General features: G+C 48.6%; 1 protein-coding gene across 5 annotated transcripts in view; it reads right to left on the bottom strand.

Annotated features, from left to right (window-relative positions):
* The window catches only part of Taok3 (TAO kinase 3), a 153,786-nt gene extending 146,305 nt beyond the window's left edge, over window positions 1-7,481 (bottom strand). For 4 of the 5 annotated variants that reach the window (XM_029477637.1, XM_029477639.1, XM_021163499.1 and 1 more), the window contains exon 1: window positions 7,288-7,481. The gene's annotated coding sequence lies outside the window, so the exon portion shown is untranslated. Of the gene's footprint in view, window positions 1-1,090; window positions 1,965-7,287 lie in introns of those variants that run through there. The other variant, XM_021163498.2, reaches the window with a different exon arrangement.
* Window positions 7,482-11,068: the final 3,587 nt, after the last annotated feature.

Here is an 11,068-nt window from a genome sequence, read left to right as displayed (position 1 = left end):
AAGCCAGTAAGAAACATCCTTCTATGGCCTCTGCATCAGCTCCTGCTTCCTGACCTGCTTGAGTTCCAGTCCTGACTTCCTTGGTGATGAACAGCAGTATAGAAGTGTAAGCTGAATAAACCCTTTCCTCCCCAACTTGTTTCTTGGTCATGATGTTTGTGCAGGAATAGAAACCCTGACTAAGACAGCAAGTGCTCCAACAGACTGAGACATCTTGACAGCTGTCCCCCACCCCCCACCTCTTCGCATCCTTCTGATGAGCTTTAGCCCTCCAGGACCAGAAAGGAGACATAAATACGACCTATTCATTTGAGGATCACCAATTCACTTCCTCATTCTTACGCGCATACACAGTGAGCACACTTCCTACCACATGGTTCACACTTGCCCTGGGGTGTGCAACACTGAGTGATGCCTGCCTTGTCCAGGTTGCCCATCCATTTCCTCAGCTCACAGGCCAGGCAGTGAAAAACATGGAAATGAGGACCTTGCATACAAAGTCCGGATGAATTTTGCAAGCCAGGCATAGTGGCTCATGCTTGTAATCCTAGAACTTGGGAAGCTGAGACGAGAGGCTGTTGAGAGTTCAAGGTCAGCCTGGCCTTTTAGAGTAAGACCCTGTCACCAAACCAAACCAAACCAAACTAAACCAAACCAAAACTAGAAAAATAATTTTTTCAGTGACAACAAAAGCATAGTTTCGCCGGGCAGTGGTGGCGCATGCCGTTAGTCCCAGCATTTGGGAGGCAGAGGCAGGCAGAATTCTGAGTTCAAGGCCAGCCTGATCTACAGAGTGAGTTCCAGGACAGCCAGGGCTATACAAAGAAACCCTGTCTCAAACAAAACAAAACAAAACAAAAAGCCAAACCAAACCAAATCAAAACAAAAAGCATAGTTTCACAAAGACTTTTTAACTTTCTATCTCTACCATTAAATCTTGACCCAGATCACCTAAACACTATGTAGATGTAGTTTTTGAAAATATCTGTAGAGGAGCTTTAGCGCCTGACAGGGGATTCGCCTGGTATATTTGAGGTCCTAAATTTGTGCCCCACTATCTAAATCAACATAATAAAATACGTGTACTTACACATTCAAAAGACAAAAATCTCGCGTTTATCTCCGTAGTTTGTGTTTCTTCCTGCAGTGGGTGGCAGTGAATGAGCAGACTTACAACCAGTCACAGTACTGACGCTAAATGAAGGGTGAGTGCTCTGCCCTGAAACCAACATGGGTATCAACTGCGCCCACCAGCCTCTGAAGTCTTCAGAAGAACTTAAGAAAAAGGAGCTGAAAGCAAGTGATGGCTAGAGGAAGGGGCGGGGCTGTGAGGGGAAGAGGTGAGGCTGTGAAGATGGGGCGGAGCTGTGAGGATTGGGCGGGCCTATGAGGTGGACAGGGCGGGGCTGTGAGGATGGGGAGGACCTGTGAGGAAGGGGTGGGGCTGTGAGGTGGACAGGGCGGGGCTGTGAGGAAGATGAGGTGGGGCTGTAAGATGGATAGGCCCAGAACATGAGGATGGGTGGGGCTGTGAGGATGGGTTGGAACTGTGAGGAAGACAGAGCGGGGCTGTGAGGTGGATTGGGCGGGGCTATGAGGGAAAGGGAAGGCAGTGGGGGGGAGTGGGCGTGGCTGTGAGGGTAAATGGGCGTGGCTGTGAGGTAGAAGGGGTGTGGCTGTGAGGTGGACCGGGCAGGGCTATGAGGTGGATGGACAGGGCAGGGCAGTGAGGTGGTGCCTCCTGGGCTTGACAGGTCAATTGTACTCTGAACTCAATGCAGCTACCTGCACTCTCGGTGGATCACATACACACGCATGCATGAGTGGGGGTAGTGGAGGGGCGCACGGACCTGAAGATGAGAGGGTCACAGGTGGAGGGTGACTGGAGAGTGAGTGTATTGGGCTGGATATGATCATGATATATTGTATAGTCTTACGAAGTGGTCAAAGGACAAATAAATTTACTCTAAACATTAAAAACTAAATTAAAATTTTTTTATTTATTTTTTTTGTTTTGTTTTGTTTTTGGTTTTTCGAGACAGGGTTTCTCTGTGTAGCTCTGGCTGTCCTGGAACTCACTTTGTAGACCAGGCTGGCCTCGAACTCAGAAATCCGCCTGCCTCTGCCTCCCAAGTGCTGGGATTAAAGGCGTGCGCCACCACGCCCGGCTAAAATTTTTTTTAAAAGGCTTATATTCTCAACAGAACTGAAAGTTGGCCATGAACTATGATACTGTGTAGTGTGTTTACTGCCAAGATCAATTAAGTTATTTGTTTACTTAAGGGAGCTTTCTGCTTTAATTGGTGGCATCTACTGTGGTGGGGGACAAGATGTATTTGAATTGCCATCACCCTTGTTTGCATGGACATAATGCCAGTGACACAGGACCATAAAGCCAGGGCTGGCAGTGCTGGAGATAATGGCCAAGTGGTTAAGAGCACTGACTGTTCTTGCAGAGGACCCAGATTCAGTTCCCAGCATCTAAAACTGGGTCACAACCATTTCTAACTTGACTTCCAGGGCATCTAATGTCCTCTGTTGTTCTTCACAGGCACGGGGCATACATACAGGTTGATCCCTAGAACCATGTGATGGAAGAAGAGAAACAACGCCTGCAAGTTGACCTCTGACCTCCACATACACCCAAGCCTATACATACATACAGTAGATAAACGAATATAATAGAAAAAAATTAGAAACGAGTATGTACTATGGGGTCTCAGTTTAATCTGGGAATAAAAGGTTTCCTTCTAAATAGTGGAAGACACTAGAGTCAAACTTTACTAATGAATATTTCATTCACTAATTATGATATTCAAATAAAGCACTGAAGGTGGGCTCAGTTCCCCTTTCTTCATGGTGGTGAGGGGTCAGCTGACAGAACCCCCGGTGATGGACTCAGGCAGAGAATATTCCATGGGCTGAGAGCTAAACATATCACCACAAACAGGAAAGCAGCCAATTCAATGTGTGACAAGGCTAGCCCACCACAAGTTAAGTCATCCAGGTCAAAATACACCTGCCCCCAAATAACTCGAAAACTACTGTGTATGACCGGCATTTTCTCCCTGAAGGGAGAACATATTGAAAAAATGTTTTCACAGGCATTCCCAAAACATGTTACAACAGGATCTTTCCTCGTGTGTGTGTGCGTGTGTGTGTGTGTGAATATGTGTGTGTGCCTCTGTGTATGTGCCTCTGTGTATGTGCATATGTGTCTCCGTGTGCCTGTATGTCTGTCTCTCTGTGTGTTTGTCTATATGTGTCCGTGTCTTAGTTAGGGTTTTACTGCTGTGAACAGATCCCATGACCATGGAAGTCTTCTAAGGACAACATGGAATTGGGGCTGGCTTACAGGTTCAGAGGTTCAGTCCATTATCATCAAGGGAGGAGCCTGGCAGCATCCAGGCAGGAATGGTGCAGGAGGAGCTGAGAGTTCTACATCTTGTTCTAAAGGCCGCTACGAGAAGACTGGCTTCCAGGCAGCTAGGATGAGGGTCTTAAAGCTCACACCCACAGTGACACAGCTACTCCAACAAAGCCACACCTACTCTATCAGGGCCACACCCACTCCAACAGGGCCACACCCACTCCAACAAGGCCACACCTCCTAATAGTGCAGTTCCCTGGGCTGAGCATATACAAACCATCCCAGTCTGTGTGTACATGTGTGTATCTGTCTATTTGGGAGGGAGGGAGGGAGGGAGGGAAGAAATTTAAACTGGGAGAACATTCTGAAGGGGAAATGCATCTGTACGTCACACATGCGTGCAGGTAAGACTTGGTGATCGTCTCGCATCAGCTCTCCAGCCCTTGCTCCACTCCTACACCCCAATCTACAGAAGACCCATGCGTTTATGAGTGCTGGCAAGCAATGAAGATGCTTGCTGAGGTTGGCTTGCCTGTTAAGCCACACTAGATGGCCAGGCAGCCTCCAAGAGTACAATGGATCGACTGTACGGGACCGAAGCAGTAAGGAAAGTGTAAAATGAGTTATTAGGTTTCCTGGGCTCCAGCTAGCCGGAGACTAAGGTGAAGAACACGCCAGTGCTCATCTGAATCTCTTGTTGATGGAGTTTTCAACAGGAAACAAAGCCTTCTAAACGAATAAACATATCAAGATCTCATACACATCCCTCCCCTCTCACGCCCCCCCCCCCCCCGGGAAGAACGCTATGAACTCCTCTTATCACTAAGAATTTTACTCCCCTCGTCTGTCTCCATCGTCCCTGGATCAACACCGCCATAGCACAAAGTGGCTGTCTTGGCTGCCTAGGCGATGACTCAGGAGAAGAGCAGGGTACTTCCTTTTCAGACAAGGAAATACATTTATTGTTTTGTCTTTAGATATGACCGTTCGCACCAGTCAGAAGTGAGCTTGCGAGATAGGAGAAAACATTTTCACGGTCAGACACTTCTAGAACTTCCTGGAAAGGCTGGGGTTGGGCTTTCCCACTCAGAGAACCTCACGCCCCTCATGCCTCACCCCCAGGATGAATAGACACAGGAGTTAACTGGCTTAATCCTTTGCCCCCACCCCTCCTGTCACCCCCATCCTCCACCCCACCCTCCATTCCACCCCACCTAACTTTACTTCTTCCTTGAATTCTGGAAGAAAAAAAAAAAAAACTGTGCTTGCTGAGGCTGGTCCTGTTCTTAATATCACTTGAGTTTCACAGGGGCAAACTCTAGCAGGTGGATTCTGAGTGGGTGGGATTCCTAGTGGGTGGGATCCTAGTGGTAGGATTTCCATCATCACGCCTGGACCTGCACTGCATCAGAGCTGCCTTAAGGCAGAGCCCGTTAACAGAGCAAACCTTTCATTTACTATTGCCCCTGCTGAAAACCATTTCAGAGTCATTGATCTTGGACGGAAATGACATCGAGGCTGGCAGTGTGGCTCAGTGGGAAGGTCATTTGCCTGGCACTAGCCTGGCTTTGATGCTCTCTTCTGCACCTAAACAAATCAACAGCAGATGTGGGCAAGACTCTTGCTGTTGTTCTGGGGACCAAGCCCAGCTAGGGCTTTGGGCTTGTTAGCCCAACCCTACATTGTGTCTACTAGGAATAATACAGTATAGTTTTGGTGCAGCTGTCTAGTGCTAAACACAAGCAAAACATTTCTTCAGTTTTTTGAGACAGAGTCTCAGAGCCCAGGCTGGTTTGGTACCATGTAGCCCAGGCTAGCCTCTAACTCAACATTATCCTGTCTCAGCATCCTGAGTCCTGCTATCATGCCCAGTTTAAGCGTTTCAAACGCCACACACTCTAAACCTGACACAGAGGGGACATCAAAGCAACATAAATGGAATATTAGTTACATCCTCCATTATTTCCCTAAAATCATCATTTCTTTAGTTTCTAAAATGAATCAAACAGCGATGGAACAGAGGGGAAACGACATTAGAGATAGAGAAAAGGATTTTAAAAATCGGAAATACAAGCCATATATAAAAATGTCACAATGAAAGCTGATTGTTTTGTAAATGCCACTCTCTCCCCAAAATAACTGAAAAAAAAAAAAAAACACCGTCATGATTCCTTAAAATCTTCAAGTACAAAGTTGATGATCAAACAAGTATATTGGGGGAGCATCCAGAGGGGGTTGGGGCCATGTCAGTATATGCTGGCACTGGGGTCAAGGTCTTTTCACTTGCATCAGAGTAGAAGGCTAGCCTGCCCCTGTCCCCTTCTTTTGCCTCAGCTCTGTCCGGGCCTTGAGAGAGACCTACAGTGTCTGCTTTGAATACACATGCCTGGCCCTTCAGCTTGCCTAGAAAGCACCATTCATTTACTGGCCCCAGCAACTGTTTTGAAAGATTGAGGGTGACCTTCCAACCGTGTCTAAAACATCAAAGTTAAACAGCCCTAACTACAAACCTGCTCTGGTTCTCCTATGTGTGCATTGTAAACACTGATAGAGCCAGGCTGCCAAATGGGAAAAAGTTTCTTAACTCTTTGTGGAGTGGAAATAAAAAGCCCAAACTGAAACAAACAAACAAACAAACAAAAACAATCCGATGCTTTAAGAGCATTAAAATTAACATCCTAATTAATCCAAGGCTCTTCTAAATTATCCCTCCCTCCAACTACTTGGGATGGGGTGAATGGGGAGCAAACCCCTCTAGTTTTGCCCCAGATGTGTCATCAAGGAACCTCCAGGTTGAACTTTAGGGAAGAGTTGGGAAGCCAGCCTGCTGTTTAGAAGAGGTGAGACGCTGGTCTAATCTCTACAAATCGTCTAGCTAGCCCTTGGTCAGCCCTTAGGATCTGTCTTTCACTCTCGGGCCCATCACATGATCCCCCTTCCAGCGTCCCGGAACTCAACCCTCAGGGGGAGACCTCGGGTTCTTAGAAGTGGAGCAGCATCAGTGTCGTCCAGGTGTCAGCACTGCTGCTATGCCCACTCAATGCCACCCGGGCTCAGGCTGCCGGTGTTTTTCCCTAGGTGCCTGGCTGTGAGGCCAGAAAACTCATGTTCACGCTGTGCAAGCTCTTCTCTGGTACTTCACTCACCCGCTCTCCTTGGACTCTCAGTGCTGTCTGTCCCTGCTCTGGGTCCCTCAGCCTACACCCGTCTGTCTTGGCCCCTTTTGGGGACCCCTCCCTTCACTCTGCTGCCCTAAGCCTTCCTGAGGTCCTCTTTACACCCATCGCAAGAGCATAGTTTCAGAACTACTGCCCTCGCCTCCCCTGAAGTCTCCTTTGCTTATTTTCCTGTCTCGGTCTCTCTAGGGTCCCCTTCCTTCATCCTGCTGCCTGAGTTCTCTCAAGTCAACCTGCTCAGTCTGCAGTCCCAGTCCCTCTGAGTGTCCCTCCCTGGGTCCCGTCTGCTTTTCCCACCGGCCCATCAGGGGCGGATCTCCTTGCTCACTCACTCCATCGTCTCAAGTCCCTCCGGGGTTGTCTCGCTTATCCCACGGCCCGAGTCCCTCTTCAAGTCGCCTCGTTAATCCCATTGCCCTGTCCTGTCTTGGAGTCCCCTTGCTTTCCCGTGGTATTTCTCGGTCCCCTCCTCATCCTGCTGTCCCCATCTCTCTCCGGGTCCCCTCGCTCACACGCAGTCCCTTTCGGAGTTCACTCCTCACCCCGCCGTCCCTGTCCCCATCCTGGTCCTCTCACTCTTCGCGATCCCTCTCGGGGTCCGCTCCTCACTCTCCGTCCTGGTCCTTCCCGGTCCCCCCCCCCCCCGGCGCACTGGCAGAACCGCTAGCAACTCCGCTCCCGGGATGCTCCCGGCCGCTGCGCCGAGCACTCGGGATGTCACTCTGGCGCCCGCGCTCTCACCTCAGCGCTGTCACCCGCGGCCCCGGCGCCGCCGCCTCCTCTCACTCGTGCCCAGAGTCGCTCTCGTGCTGGGTCTTCGCGTGCTGGGTCCCCACGCGCAGCCTCCGCCCGCGAGTCCCCGTCGCGCCCCACTCTCCACGCAGGACCCTAGCTGCCGCCGCTGCTGCTGTCCGAGGTGCGGCTCCGCCAGGGGTGACCAATCGCACCCGACTGCGCGGAGCGCGCCCCGCCCCCACTCGACCCCGCCCTCGACTCCGCCCACAGCCATGCTCTGATAGGTTCTCTACTGACCTTCCCTGATCGCCGCTCTCGGGGTCCAGGCCGCATATAGGCGCTCGATTGACCTTGCCTGGGAAGCCCGAGCGGTCGATGGATCCAGGGAATTGGCGGAGCTGGTGGTAGGCGGGCCCAGGTGGGCGGGGCTGTCTCAAACGCGGAAGCTCTCTTAACTTGGGTTAGCCATGGCCCCCTTCGGGCGCGGTCAGCTCTGTTTGTGCTGCGCCAGGGTCAAAGTTCCTGGCTTTCTTTCCCCACGCCTTGTCTTGTCTTGGGGGACCACCGTGGATAAGATCGTGGGGCCGATCGGATCTTTCTCTGGACCTTTCACAGCTCCTAGTTATCCTTAAGGGGTGCTTTCCGCCTGGGGCTTGTAAATTATTTTCCAGCTCTCAGGCAAGGGAATGCGTTTCCTTGCTTTGCGTTCAGTGACCCTACGTTTACTGCTGGAGAGAGGGGAAAAAAAAATATCTGTGGACCCAGCTAAATGCTTACTTACCAGGGTCTGGGCACATTTTAAAATGGGTTCGATGTGAATACCAGTACTCTGTAGGCTGAAGCGGGAAGATCGCCTCAAGTTTGAACCCAGCTTGGGGTATCTAGCTAGATCTTCTCTCAGAAGCCAAGAAAAGGAAAGAAAGAAAGAGAGAGAGAGAGAGAGAGAGAGGGAGGGAGGAAGGAAGAAAGAAAGAAAGAAAAAGAAAGAAAGAAAGAAAGAAAGAAGAAAACTGAAAAAAGAAACACACATTTTGTGAGTTTTGATTACCACGGTTAAAGGAGGAGTTGGGGTAGGGGGAACCCGTTGGCTTTGGCAAAATTCCAGCAAGCGTATCTAACTAAATCTTTCAGGGCCACGGGCTTTAATGAACCAAAGGCGGAAAAGGCAGAAGGTCGGTTGAGCTTTGACCCCCCAAGTGCAACCTGCAATAACCTGCCTGGCTCCATCCTAAGCCACGCGGAAACATAGTGCCTGCCAGAGGTTAAAGTGCACCAGGACCTGTCTCATGGTTTTTTTGTGGAAATAGCTGTGTTGTTTTCAGTTGACGGTGGAAGCTCAAAGCAGTTTTTCTGCAGGGACACATTTTCACCCTAAGCCTCATCAGAGGAGGACACTCAACTCCTGGTCAACACTCTACTACAAAAAAAAAAAAAAATTTAGTTTCTACTTATTTATCTGAGATTGGGTCTCACCTAGGATGGCCTACTGGCCTAGAACTCTCTGTGTGGACAGGTTGGCCTTCCCCTGCCTCTGGCTACAATGAAAGGTGGATCCCAACACACTGGCCTTTTTTTTTTTTTTTTTTTTTTTAAGTGCTGGATATTGATCCTAGAGATTCAAACATGTCAAAAACTGCTCGTGTGCTCTCTTCTCTCTCTCTCTCTCTCTCTCTCTCTCTCTCTCTCTCTCTCTCTCTCTCGTATTTCCCCAGCAAAATTTACATCCTAAACATTGTTTGCATATCAAACTTCATCTGGGTAGTCTGACTGAATATACTATTTGGGATAAGTGGTGGAGAATTTTAAGGGGTGAAACTTGATTTTGAAGGTTTTACAAGCAATGATAAAATTTGGTTGAGCTAAAAGTCACGAGGGATTCTTAAAAAGTTCATTTCCCTCCTCACTAAGTAGCACTTAGTAGGGCTGCTCCTTGGCCTAGCTCTGCAATTTTCATGGAAGGGGCAAATTGTCGTCATCCAACCATTTGTGTCTCTGTAATCCATGTAAAACAGAAACGCTTGACGATTAACACTGGCTGTCTGTAATCAGGGAGACAGAAATAAAAGTTAAACACAAACAAGATTACACACAGTTTAGTAACAAACCCAACTGTCCTTGGTTTCATTGTATCAATGGATTCTGAGTTCAAAAAATGATGCCTGTTCATTTGTTGCTTCTTTAATAGTATTGGGAGCTGCAATCCCACAGTGTGCTGGATTACGAATAGTCTACATGTGATCCAACAGCTTACACACACATACACACACACGAGAGAGAGAGAGAGAGAGAGAGAGAGAGAGAGAGAGAGAGAGAGAGAGAGAGAACAAGCACACACAGGAAGCTGACCTCATCCTTTGGAGGAGAGACAGCTCCGAGAACCTCTGCTGAGGCTGGGCTTGAAGAAGGACTCTTGTCGAGAAGGGGCTTCAGATCCCCGAGCTGCTGGAAAAGCCGTCCCAGCTTTGCATTCTGGACATTCTTGCATTTCTGCAGAGAGGAACTCTTTCTTACAAAGAGAGCCAAGATTTAATTAAAACAAGGTAGCAAATAGGAAATGTCAAAAGAAATGCGACCCAGAACGAATGTTCTCATTTTTAGAAGTCTCTCTGGGGGCCCATTTGGAAATGCATTTGAGCACAGAGGCTGTGAGAAACAGAATACTGTCCCGGGTTCCACCCTGCTTTCTGCTGTGTTCCCATCTGCTGGGCCTTAATGCTTGTTCTGTTTTCTGCAGATTTGAGTTAACTGAATGTGGTTCCTCTGGACACATCTCTGTCTCTCCAATTAGGGAGTGAAGCTAGGGTCTCCAGCATGCTGAACAAGTGCCCTACCCAGCCGCAGGCATACATGGCCCATCCTTTTAAATTTTGCTTTCAAACAAGGTCTCACTAAACTGGCTGGCCTTGAACTCATTGTGAAATCCAGGCAAGCCTGGATGTTACTCTGTCCTCTTGCATTTGTTTCTGAGCACCTGGGATTATTGTCATGAGCCACTAGGCAGAGACCATAGGCTGCTGCTACTGCTTCTGCTACTGCTTCTGCTTCTCCTCCTCCTCCTTTTTTGTTTTTTGAGACAGGGTTTCTCAGTGTAACCCTGGCTGTCCTGGAACTCACTCTGTAGATCAGGCTCGCCTCAAACTCTGAAATCCACCTGCCTCTGCCTCCCAAGTGCTGGGATGATTCCTCCTCCTCTTCTCTCCTCCTTCTTCCTCTTCAAGCAAAACTGTAATACTATGTTTCACAGGGCTACACAGATTAACACATGGAGAGATTCAGTTTCATGGCTTTGTTTGTTTTCAAGACAGGGTTTCTCTGTGTATCCATGGCTGTTGTGAAACTCGAATTGCAGACCAGGCTGGCCTTGAACTCAGCCTGCCTCTGCCTCCCTAGTCCTGGGACTAAAGGTCACTTTGCTCAGCGTTGGCTTCTGAATTTAAGCCAATGTAGTTCCTGGAGGGAAATGCTCTATTTACTCAAGTAAAAATTAGCAGGTTATTAAATTACTGTTTTAGGTCAAAATACCTTAAAAATTATGTTTGGAGAAGCACAAGGAAGCTATCCTGTGGACAGCTGTAGATCTGGGATTCTAGACTGACGCCACCGTTTCTCTTTTTTCTTTTCTTGAAAGGAGAAAGAATGACAACTCTTTTGATCATTTGTAAAACCGGGCGAACAGCTTACCCAGTACATCTATTCAAAAGAAAGCACTGGCAAGGCCTACGGACACACATTCACCTGACCGGTGGATGGAATGGCAACAACTTGCCTTTATCTTTTTTTTTTTTTT

Source organism: Mus caroli, chromosome 5, assembly GCF_900094665.2.
Source record: "Mus caroli chromosome 5, CAROLI_EIJ_v1.1, whole genome shotgun sequence".
NCBI classification, from domain to species: Eukaryota; Metazoa; Chordata; class Mammalia; order Rodentia; family Muridae; genus Mus; species Mus caroli.
This window is presented reverse-complemented; position numbering and strand designations above follow the sequence as displayed.